Raw genomic sequence first — 13,091 nt, forward strand, 5'->3', positions numbered from 1 at the left:
GTCTCCTGATGTGATGATGGCAAAAATGCAACGTGTGCGCCTCCGTGTTGGTGAATAATGATGCCAAAAGTTGTAGAAAAGAAGCACAAAAGAGGTACAAACATTGGAACAGGTTATCCAGAGAGGTGGTGGACTCTCCATCCTTAGAGGCAAAGCCTTGGCTGGGATGATCTAGTAGGGGCTGGTCCTGCTTTGAGTAGAGGGTTGGACTAGATGTGACCTCCTGAGGGTCCTTCCAAACCCATGTGAGGTGACTCGCATATAATATATATAGGATCTCCCGATAGTCCTATCTTCATTCCTTCCTCCATGCTGCTTCATAAATTGAATGACTTGCTAATTGCCGACATATCACCTCTGTACTGCAAAATTTTGATTCTTCCAGAACCTCCTTGGCATACACAACTCACAAGAAGGAATGAAAAGCTTAAGTGTCTTGGGTTCTCAAGCAAATACCTGGGATCCCCGTGAGGCGACTCATGTATATATTAAATATGTCCATATGGACAAAATTCTGAGCCCAGTAATTCTCTAAATGCATTTCTCAGCAGGTCTTACGTTTTCCATCTCCTCTTAGATACACCAGCCCCAAACTTGCTAGACCCAAACCATAATGGTAATCGTTTTTTGATGGGTTGATTATTTTTTTACCTTGATGTTCCTTTGTTTCTTGAGAGAAAAAACAGAGATGCTTAAACGTGTAGGCAAGACTCGCTTAATTTTGCCAAACCAGCCAAAACTGTGCTACTTGGTTACAGTCCTCCCATTCCTTAAAAAAATGTAATCTGCCAAAACAACTATTTGGGGAAGACCAAACACTTGAATTTCTACTCCCTTTGCTCATTGCCCTGCCCTTTGCCAATAACAAAAGGTTTTAAGATAGAAACTGGACTATTTAACCTTCATTAATCATTCATACTGTTCAAACACATCATCCAGTAACTGAAGAGGGGTTAATGGTAGCTAAGCTTGAGTCTGTTGTCAAAAGTAGGTTTAACTTTCTATGAACTCACTGGACACAAAGAATGCAGCCTGCTTACTATTCTGAATGTCACCAGCTAGCAGCAAACTGATGACTACTAATGGTAATTAAATACCTCTGAAGCTATTTGTACCAATAACAAAGAGTTACTGTCAGAACTTGAATGAGGTCCATCTGCCCATTTTTAAAGAATGTTAACATTATGTAAGTGATAAAGCAGATGGCAACCCAAAAAAGGGGGGGAAAAAAAAATCAAAGTTTTGTATTATAGCCCCTCTCTGGTTTTACTCTTGATTTCTTAGTGTTTCCCGTCAGAGTCAAAAGCTTAACAACAATTTCAGGCAGCTCAGTTATTTAACGTAAGGTTTTCCCAGTGCTAACCTCCTCCTGTAAAATTACCCTAACGTTGCTTTCTGGTGGTTTTCTCTCCACCCTGGGAAGCCTGTTCGCGTGCTAAGTTGATGAAAGAAGCCCATTCTAGATCTGTTCTGCTGGTGCCCACTTTGCCCTGGAGGAGAGATCCTGGCCCCATCTTGCAATGTGATGGAAGTTAAACTTGAGCTTTTCTCATTCCCTTGGACCGATGAAGGAAAAGGATGCCTCGAAGAGAGGAAGGTAGGTGCTTGACATTCTATCTCCGTGGATCGTATAGGCTGAACATTTCCAAAGCAACATTCATGTGCGTATTCAACTCATCAGTCCAAGCGGTATCTCTGGGATTCAAGCATGGTTTCAATCATCATGGATCGAGTTACTTCTGGAAGAGGTTTGCTAGTGTTCAGCGCTGTGATGATCCTTGTGATTGCATGTGGACAAAAGTGCTTCATTCTTTTGAAAATACACATCAAATTGTATCTAAAACTGAGGACTAAGTGGTATAGGGTCAGATTTTCTTCTCTCTTAGTATCTTAGGCACTCTATCATGCCCATTCTCTATAGTATCAGAGCTAGGTACAGAATAGGTAAATAGTTTAATTTTCTTTCACCAATCCCTTATGGTTTTGTTCAGTTCACTCTGCAGGGATACGGACTTAAACAAACATGCAAAATCTTGGACCAATCTTTGCACCAGTGTCCCAAACAGTCAACCTTCCAGGAATGGACCCAATTCCTTTTGGGAAATGCAGATGCTACTGCCAACTACAGCCTCCATGAGACCTAGCTACTCTGCCTTGAAAAGGACAGGGAGGATCATGGCCTCTGAACACTGGTTATTGCAGCCTTTTTCTCTGCCACTGTCTGAATCAGGGTTGCAATGTTCCCTCCCTGCCACAGTCCTGCTCATTCTCCTCCACCTCCTCCCATGCACTCTATAGTCTAAAGACATACAAAAAACTAGAACTCTTGGTTCCAAAATGATACCTTTTATTAGCCTAACTGGAAAATGGCAAGAAAATTGTCCTTCTCTGCAAGCTTTCAGGATCAAAGTCCCTTCGTCAGGCTCTGGGAAAAGTGTAGATGGTACAAGATCGTAAAAAGTCCCCATAGGTAGGAAATAAACTTCATTTTTGCACATTTTGGAACCACAAGCTCTAGTTTTTTGTATGTCTTTTTGTCTTAGACCAACACGGCTACCAAGTACACCCCTATAGTCTAAAGTACATTTGTAATATCCACTCGAAGACAAAGCTATTTGTAGCATTCACAGGGTCAGCTTTATAGCATTCTGTACAGATCAGGCATTGGGAAAGCATGTGCCATTTTCATAAAAGCAATTTGAGTCTTCTAGTTAGGGTCTATTATTTTGAAAAATGTAACCAATAAATCTAATCTCCATCTCTCTCTCTCTCCCTCCATCTATCTCTCTATCTGGATTTAGATAAATCTAGAGCTAGATAAATATAATCTCTCTCTCTCTCCCTCTCTATCTAGTGAAAAGAAATGAACGTGAAGAATATCAAAATACAGGAAAGAAAGCTAATTTGTTTCTGAGCTTAGATGAAATCAGAAATTTTAAGACAGTAATCTATCTATCTATCTCTCCATCTAGATTTATCTAAATCTAGAGCTAGATAAATCTAATCTCTCTCTCTAGATAGATAGATAGATTTATTTAGAGAGAGATTAGATTAATCTAGCTCTAGATTTATCTAAATCTAGATGGAGAGATAGACAGATAGATTACTGTCTTAAAATTTCTGATTTCATCTAAGCTCAGAAACAAATTAGCTTTCTTTCCTGTATTTTGATATTCTTCACGTTCATTTCTTTTCACTAATGGATATCTTCAGAGAAGGTTTTCTGTTTCTCCTGGCAAGATTTCCATTTCCAAATGAGATAAGTAACACTTGAATGTTGGCTTTTGCATATATACATAACATATATATTTGAGCGAGGGGCTGAAGCTAACTCTTACATCATTTTAGTTCTAATTTTCACATCTGTAACTCTCATTTCAGAGTGCTGGTGAAGGACACCATCTCATGAACTAAAAAGACAAACATAAGAAAGCAAGCCTGATTTATGGATGAGAAACATACCTTGCTTTTGTAGGATAGGCTCTGACATTAAGTCTCTCATTCAGATGAAAAATCCTTTCTTAGGTCCTGTTTTAGCTTAAGTGCTTAGCCACATGCATAACTTGAAGCACAAGAGTTCTGGTGACCTCAAGGATTCAATCTTATTGACCTTAACAGAACCACCCCGTGCTTAAAATCATATACATACGTAAAGTACCTTGCTGAAGCCGAGTTGCCTTTTGTTAGGCAATTACCAAATATTGCTAGAAAACTATATTTTCCACACATTATGCAATTAGAAAAATAATGTTTACCTTGTTTACTTCAGAGAAACTAATACAAGAGCAATCACGCAAATTTAAATTGAGTTAATCTGCTTGAGGTCTTATCTTCTCAAAATATGCTGCACATGGGAATTACCTATTTTAGATATGATATATATTGGATGGGCTATTTTTGGAAATATATGCAAACAACAAAGACTTGATAATGATGGTTCTTCATTATCAGTTCAGACATAAAGAGATGCACACACAGTATCTTTCTTCCAATTAGAAAGATAACAAGAAATTTAACTGAATCAATCTTTAAGTTCTCCTATAACAAGCTTTTTTTTTTCTAGTGAAAACTAAAGGAAAATACACTCCCTTGAGGAATACGAACTGCAAACTGTGCCTAAGGCTGTTAATTCCTTATTAACTCCCTCTCATACAACCAGCATGCCACACATTATGTTTTCACTGCAGCGTCTGAATTTGCATCTGGTTTTGCTTTTCAGTTCTGCTGTGTACATGTGTAACATAACTGAGGTCTGGCTGCAACGTTATACCTGTCCAATGGCATCATGAACTTGGCTGCCCCACATTACAAGACAGATCAATCAGAGTCTCAAAGGAAGAAAAAATGTATAGCAGCCTCTTATTCAACTGTTGGAAACAAACCATTGGTGTTGGTAAGACCTGTTCTTTATGATGTCATCACTGCTATAGAAACCATCTGTTAACAAACGTGAAGATCACATTTGGCGGCAGAAGAGCATGGGAAGTTGAGAGAGGAAGTAAGACCAAGCTTGGCCGGGTCATCACAGCAGCTCAGTTCATATACGAGCACTGGGTACAGTTCCTTCATCCATCTGCAAAAATGTCTCAGGAAGTTGACTGGCTACGCAGCCAGGCAGGCCTGTGTAAAGTAGACCTTTACAACCCTGAAGCACAGAAGGACCAAGACCATAAAGTACTCTGCTTTGTTGATGTCTCCAGCCTGAATGTGAAAGACAAAGATCCAAAAGCCAAGAAAGCTGCAAGCCAGTCCAGCAATCTCTCTGAACGCTCAAATGAATTTGATCTGGAGGAAAAGGAGGTCATTGTTGTAAAGGACAATTTGAAGCACGATCATTCTAAGACCGAAGGGACAGTTTGCCTTTTTAAGCAAGGCTCAAGTGATGAATTCAGTGTCATAAGGTGGCTCAACAATGACCTTCAGAAATATGCAGCTGGGTTTCAGCATGCACTGACCTCATCAGATAACCCTCCGAAGCACAAAGGTAGCAACACCTCCATTAATCCGTCACTATCTAAGAAGATGGCCCAGAACAGCGACACATCTCTGAAATCTTTGGGTGCCCAAAAAGGAAACAGATACCCAGAAGATATTTCATGCTACATAAATAAGCTCTGCTCACTGGTTGTTCAAATGGCACGTAAAGAGATTACAGATAAACTAGAAGGCACAGCCTCTAAGTGTATGCAACAGGCAATTCAGGACTCTCCTGGAGAAGGGAAAACCAGCAATCCCCACTCCTCTGGAAACAACCCTGCATCAGAGATGGTGAATGAATCCCCTCAGGCAAATACATCAACCCCCCATGGAAAGCTACCATCCTCCAAGGCAACTCAAGAGAAGACTACTAAACAAGAAGATGATCCAAGGTCCAAGAAAACATCACTTTTCTATGGCGAGATGTCCCATCAAAAAGGCTGCAATGAAGGAGAAAAATCTTCCGATAAGCAACTGTGTCAGCAAGCCAAAACATCCAGGCAAGATGATTCTGGTACTTCTGTCAGCAAAGGGCTAATGGTTTATGCAAACCAGGTTGCTTCAGATGTGATGGTCTCATTCTTGAAGACCATGAAAGTTGAAAAGAAGGGCAACAAGCATGTTCCAGCTTGCCTGGTTTTGAAGAAAGTAGTTCTCAAACACACCAGAGATGTTATATCAGACTTGATAGACTCAACAATGAAAAATCTGCATAGTGTTACAAGTGTCCTCATGACAGACTCTGACTTTGTTGCCACAGTAAAGAAAAATCTATTTAATATGGGAAGCCAAAAGTCTACTGAAATTTTGGAAGCTATGGTAAGAAGACTTTATAACATCCTTTTATCAGAGCCAGAGAAGTCCAGGTCTCAAAGTCTAGCATATACCATACTGAAAGCAGGGTTCCCACCAGACTCAAAATCTCAAAGCATGCAGTTTGCAGCAATGAAAACTCAAACACAAGGGAAAGATAAGGAAAAAGCTAATTCAAAGATACAGACCTGTGCTGAGAAAGTAAGTGAGCACATACTCAAGGAAGGAGTCACAAGGCTGCATGCAAAAACTACCTGCACGGCTCCAGATAAGGCAAAAGGGAGTCAAGAAAAAAATCCAGAAACAACCAACAACTCAACAGAATTCCTAGCAAAAGACCTCATTTTGACTTCCTTAACGTTGATACAACAGCATCTATTACAACAGGCAACCAAACAGACGGGCAAAGACTCTAGCGAGTCAGGTGCCACTTTGCTTGGGTATGTTTCTCGCGATTCACATTTCGAAAAAGCTGGGACCAGCCAAAGTTCCAGGTCCCTTGCAGAGGCTTCTGGGTTGAGACCAGCAGGGACCAGGAACGATTACCAACAGCAATTCAACTCCCAAAAGGGAGACATATCAAGCGTCTTCTTGTCCATCATACAGAAGGTCTTGTGTGAAGCCGGGCTCAACACGGAAGATAGTTCCAGCGACACAAACAAGAGCTTAAAGCATATTCCTGCCAGCGACTGTGAGTCCGGCAAACAGGCTATAGCCAAGCAGCCCAATTCAGCCATGGACCAGTTTGATAATATGGATCAAGTCAACAAGCAGTTTATTGACCAACTGGTGGAATCTGCGATGAAGCTGTGTCTCCTGATGGTCAAAGGCAGTGGCACCGATTTAGCTATAGGTGACTCATCAGAGGAACCCAATGCATCTGGTGCCTCATCTGCAAAAGCTCAAGCACAAGCAACGCCCAGGAGAGCTTCACAATCAAAACAGAACGGAAACCCACTGACGGGTCCATCCTCGGGGTCTCAAGTGATAGTGACCAACCAGAATGCCAACAGCAGCTCACAAAACAGAGAGCTTCAGGCTATCCTCCAGTGGGCGGTTGCTTCCCAGTTCAATGTGCCCAACCTGTCATTCATGCATGGAAATGAGGAGGATGTGAAGAAGCTGCCTTTGCTAGCTGAAAAAGCGGCCAAGAAGGGCTACAGCGTGGGGGATATTCTCCAGGAAGTGATGAGGTACTATGAAAAGCAACAGTTTGATACCGCTGAGGGAAACACAACTTGCTCTGGACTGATGGACTGGATGCTTAATAACCTCTAAGGAAGTGCCAACTCCCCCTCCCTCTCAAATCACTTTGACCCAGCCAACGCACCCAAACCAGCTCTCTGCTGGCACAACAAATGCACATGTTTGCAAGTGACAGCTCTGCACAGAATTCAATAGGTTGTCATACACAAGCTGGGCAAGATCATCAATAAAAAATAGAGAGAGAAAAGACTACTTTATTAAGCATTTCAGCAGAGCTTAAAAAAATAACTATGCAACTACTAGTTAGACAATTAAGCCCATTACCAAACAGCTATATATGAAAATTTGGGATGTGGGGGTGGAAGGATAAGCAGGTAGGAGGCAGAAATGAGGAACTAGGGTGGCTCTACCCTAGGTGCTTCTCCTCCTTTCCATGGTTTTAGCAAATTTATGTGGCATATCTGTTTAGTCTTCCACTTGCCAGGTGGGTGAAGTACTGCTCTTTTCTTGTATCAGTTTAATACTGACTCATATTTTATCTAAGGGTATGGGAAGACTAGCTGATAACTACAAGATCAAGGCAGGTAAGAATTCAGTAGCCCTCTCTTTTATTGAGAATAAGTAAGGACCTACCTAAATCAGGGTTTTGTGGATTTTGTAGAAACCGCAAAAAACAGTGCTGCCCGCGATCACCGGGAAATCCAGCATTGGCCACACCTTCCCATAAAATCAACCAAAAAAAAAAGAAAGTGGTAGTGAGGTAGACTGAGTGAAGGTGCCCTCCACCAATCAGTGGCAAGGGGTGGGGCAAAGAAAGCAGAAATGACATAGACTAAGTAAAGGCGCCCTCCGCCAACCAGCGGTGAGGAGCAGGGCCAACATGAAATGCCCCCAAAATTGGCTCTGTGCATCATGAGCGGGCCACTAAAGACCTGTTGTGTCACCGCAGCGTAAGTAGGCCCCTAAAAATAAGTGAAGGCAGGAGTGTTAAGCAAGCAGCCCCCATGCCGGATTCTCGAAACTCTTTTCCCTCTCTATTCCAAGTCTCTATGAGTACGAGCTACTGATGGACCACTGGAAGTTGGGGGTGTGGCCAAAAGAGGGCGTGGCCTGCTGCCAAACCCATGGGCCCTAATGGACATGGTAGTCAGTAGCAGGAGGGCAAGCGAGGGCTGTCGCAGCCCCAGGTGCCCTCCAGCTACTTCACTCATCAGCACCACTGCAACCCCAACTCCTCGGCTACCAGCCCTGCTGCCGCTGCACGGCTGGTGCCAAAGGCAGAGCTGTTGCTGCTGCTGCTGCATGCTCTGTGCCAGATCCAGAGCTGCTGCACCAACATGAGACACACATCAGTGGCAACAGCTCAACCCCTGGCATGGGGCACATAGCATGTAGTGAGAGCTGGAGCCGCCACCACCATCGTCAAATGCGCCGGTCAGGAGCTGGAGCTGCTGCTGCTGGAGCTACCCCATGCTGCCAAAGAGCCCTGAGCCCCAGATCCAGTCTGGGGCAGGAGGTGAATTTGACACCCCTGAGCTACTGCATTTGAGCTTTTACTTCTTGTGGGGATCCACGTGGAAAGTTATCGCAGACACATGCGAAGCCCATACCTCCTTTTACCAGGCAGTCGCTAGCCCATCTACCCCTGCCCTAAAAGTATAGGCCCCAAGCAAAAATGATGTAACCAGCACAAGAGAATCCACACACAAAAGATGCACTGATTTAACTAAACGGTTTTAAAATTAAACTGGTGCAACGCTGGTGGACAAGTTTTTAGAGGGCTGAGGGATGCCCCAGGTGGGTAGAAGAAAGGTCCCTGTTTTTTCTCAGCAAGTAAGAGCATAGTCACATAACAAGGCCAGTAGCGTACAGTGAATCCCACTTAGAAGCGACTTATCTCCTTTGTCTCACTGCTGTTGTGTTTGGCGTCTTTCGGTGAACATGTTATGCTGCTAGGTGTTATGTATTCTCAGTGCAAGCTACTGAAACGTGTGGAGGCAAAGGTGGAAGCTACTCCTAATTTCCTTTTCAGCTGGATCCCGAGCTGGTGTAAACAGTGAACTCCGCTACATTCAGTGGCCCTGCACAGATTATGGGGTTGCTGGGGATCTTGTCCCATTATATTTTTAACAGGAAGCATATCAGCTAGATCACATCTGCTGCACCAGACAGACTGCCATAAAGCCACGGCCACACCGAACTTCCCAGTCAGCACTGCACTGTGTACCCAGGACTTCATAGTCATACGCTGACAAGCGCTCAGACCCTACTACTTCAAAAGCAAAGTCCCTAGCACTAAAGGAGAACTGCACTTCACACACACTTAAGCAGGTCTGACATTTCCCCCGGGAAACTGCAAAAATATATTTTTTTAAAACTTAACTGAACTTTTTGAACATCACTAAAGGTTCATTTTGAGATCAGATTGAAGTCTCTGTATAAAACCGGGCAGCTTCTTATTATAGCTGGCAGTATCACAGTCCAACACTACTGATGAGCTGTAAGTCCAGATAACCACATAAAGGGTAGAGGCACTTCAGCCCAGCTGCCCTGTACTGTTCTCCTTGGCACAGCACGGTCATAAGCCACCAGGCCACAAGCAGCAAGGAACTGATTTTACAAGTCTGCCCAATTCTATAGCTAATGCTAACATACGACTAATTATTTCAAAGCTGGGTCTGCTGTATGGCTATTAAGACTGTAGTCACTATCAACAGAATGACATTATCTTGTGAGCCCAGGAAGGTGATAAACTACATGCAACCCACAACGGGAGCTTGGGGCAGTGGAGCCATCTGGAGGTGGAGCTGGGGCCAACTCAAGAGTAGACAGCCTTGGAAAAGAGAGCGGGGAAAGCTTTGGGAAATTCCAGGTCTATTGAATTTTGAGGCCTTGGCTCCTTCCAACTCCATAGCCCTCTCTATTGCAGGGGTGTTTTACAGAAAACTCGAAGGGATTGAACAGTCAAAGTTGTCCTACCTCCTTTCCCATAGAATTTCCCAAATATATATAACCTTTTGGGGACAACTTCCCTGATTATTTCTGCAGTGGCCCAAACAAAATTGTACCAGTAGCTGAGAAGTGAAATACCAGCAAGAAGGCAAAATGCAGTTACAGTACTACTACTGCACTGAAACATTTACCTCTATAATTAGATTGATTAATATGCTGATAAGCATTTGTTTTATAAGCAACGACCTGTTGATTTGCCTGCAGGATCTATTTCCACAGTTTCCGTGAATGGCTTTTGAAACTCACTGCAAAGCGTGAGGCTCAATGTAGATAAAACATCCCACAGTTGACACAAATTTTGCTGAGAGATTTGTAAATTATATTGTTCATCTCTCCTCGATCCAAGAAGCATTTGCTTTCTCTTAGTCTAAGAAAAGTGAACTTGTTAGGTGATACGATTTTTGATGGTGTAAAATAGTGGATGCATACTATTTCTCATTCATTCTTCACTCCATGTGCCAAGGGTGGGATTTAAACTTCTTTTGACAAGATGGAAACACGGTATAATTTTCCCCCTCAAAATAGTAATAAAGGACTAGCAAGCAGCTCACAAGACGTACACACCCCCATACTGGTTTTTGTCTCATTGCACTCCTGTGTTGATTTTTATCTCTCTCCCCTCTGTACGTTCTTTGGGGCAGAAGCCTAGGTTTTATTTCTCTGCAGACTATTTTTACTAGCCATCATCATCACCATGTATAAGGGAAGAAGGGGTTAGTTCAGATAACAAAAACCAGCATGAACCTTCATACGCAAAGTTTGAAATGGTCCTGAATTAAGACCTTTATAACTGGTAAGAGCAGGGTTCCCCTTCCCTCCACTTTCTCTCCCCAACACGTGGCTATGCTGACCCACTGGATATTAAGTCATTCTGTATTCCTGCTACTTTGGCTTAATAACATTTTTAAAACTTTTTAAAAAATAGTGTTCGGCATTGACATGGATGCTTTTGCTTTCTGTACAGCATGCAGGCATGACCATTGCAGAAATGGTCAATCCGTAGTCAATTCACTTTCCAATGCCGAAGCAATACTACTATGCCCACATTGCCAGATTGCAGGGGAATATTTCAGCCCAACCCAACTACCCCTCTCCTCTTGACAAAACCAATTAAAATAACCTAAGGGTGGAAAAAGTGCTGCCTTTTTATCCTTAGAAAATCTTATTCTGGCGTCTCAACTCCTTGCCATAATGTCCCCTGTCTCCAGGATATATTTTTTTATTCTAAAACGATAAATGATCCAAACAAAACATCACAACGGCAAGATGACACTGTATAAATAAGCCTTCAGATGCCAAAGTGTCCAGCCACCAGCAGAAACAAATAAGACAGGCAGAACAAACACGGAAGAACGGCCTGCCTCGGGAGCAGGACAGGAAACCAAACCAGAAAAACAAACAGACAAGGGAAAGCAACAAGGGATCAAACAAAGAAAACAAGTGGCAGCCCAACCCAGCATCGGCGAGATCACCTGGGCCCCACCTGGCTGATATCTGAACCGGGCTCCCAGGTCCCATGCATCTCTTCTTAAAAAAAGAGCGTTTCAGTTGCATATTAGCATTGCCGGTGCACATACCAGCTCTCGGATATACTTAAAAACCTTACAGCAGAACTAAGATTTAGTCAAGCCCACGCAAAGGAGCAGGCAGCAGACAAAAGCTAAGTAAGACAAGAGGGACCAGAGCCCCGTTCTTGTCAGAAGGATCTCTGGCTGTGTGCATTCACTCTGGGTGTAAAAACAATTGGTTCTTTCTAACTGGGGCAGAAAGACACGTAGGAGCCAGATCTACTGGCTAGATCGTAGATGAGCCATCGATTTCTCTCTCGACATATTCCCAGGTGCGGATATGCTCATTCCGGGTCTAATGCTCTTGTTCACATGCACATATGCTTGTTTGTGCATGACTGCCCCCATATCCGTGCAAATGAAAACTCCTCCCTGAACATCCATGCAAACAAAACCGAGGCGCGCACAGAAAGAAAAGCAAACAAAAAGGGAGAAGCCATGGGGGGATTGAATTGCAAGTTGGAGTCAGCAAACATGCTTGAGAACACATTGTTCCACTCTTTGCTTGTCTCTGCTCCGGAAAAAGGCTAACCTCACGCATCTGGAGGCTGAAGTCCTCTATTTGTTCCTCGAGCAGGTGCATCACAGGCAGGAGGAATACAGGTGTCCTCCCACACCTCCCCTCCCCAGGCATCAACCATTACAGGTAGGAGGCAACCTCTGGAAGATCAGAGGTCATTCAGTCTCCGTGGCCCGTTTTTGTGCTTTTCCACTTGGGGACTAAGACTACTACCATGTATTCCACAGGTCACTAAACTATAACAACTTGCATCTATTGACCTACTCGAGATTCAAATGAGTTTGAAGACTTCTCCCATAGCAATATCTCAGACTTGAGCTCCTTCATGCTAAATCTCACATCACTTTGAAAATCCCCATGAACTGATGTGTCACCCAAACAATTGACTACTCAGACATACAGGATAAAAAACTGGCCTTGAGAGTCTGACAAGAGGATGTGGCCTGATATTACAAGATTAACTTTAGGAACCCAGCTTGGATGTATTGAGCCTGTTTTGCTCTCGATATACAGGGGACAAGATGCCTCCTCTCTCTCACTGTTAAGCTTTGGTTGGAAAAGTCATTGCACCCTTTGACTGTTCTCCACTAATGTATACAAGCTTCTGGTATAAACTGGAAATGCGGGTCCCCCCTAGGTGTGATTTGCCTCTGCCTGGATCAGGCCACCTAGAAAAGTAATTTTTGGAAGAGATGCACCTTGAAACCCCAAGAAAGCCAGGCAGTGCCATGAAATCTGTACAACAGGGAGACCTTCATTACAAAGCACAGGCTCACCTGAATGCACCACATGCAGCTTTAGGGTGGCCACTGATGCACCCCTAGAATACAGGACATGCCCTAGGTGAGGGGACGGGGGGAATCAGCAGCAAAGGGCAGGGCTGCCACCTCCTCGGCCAATCAGCATCAAGGGGCGGGGCCACCACAAAAAAGTCACCTCCCTCCCTCCCTGGCTGGCTCCAAACCCTGCTCCTCTTGGCTGTGCACCGCCAATAG

General features: G+C 43.5%; 1 pseudogene; it reads left to right on the forward strand.

Annotated features, from left to right (window-relative positions):
• The first annotated feature begins 4,578 nt into the window (after positions 1-4,578).
• LOC102374034 lies at positions 4,579-7,117 on the forward strand (annotated as a pseudogene).
• Positions 7,118-13,091: the final 5,974 nt, after the last annotated feature.

This window comes from Alligator sinensis, unplaced genomic scaffold (assembly GCF_000455745.1).
Source record: "Alligator sinensis unplaced genomic scaffold, ASM45574v1 scaffold301_2, whole genome shotgun sequence".
In the NCBI taxonomy this organism is placed as follows: Eukaryota; Metazoa; Chordata; order Crocodylia; family Alligatoridae; genus Alligator; species Alligator sinensis.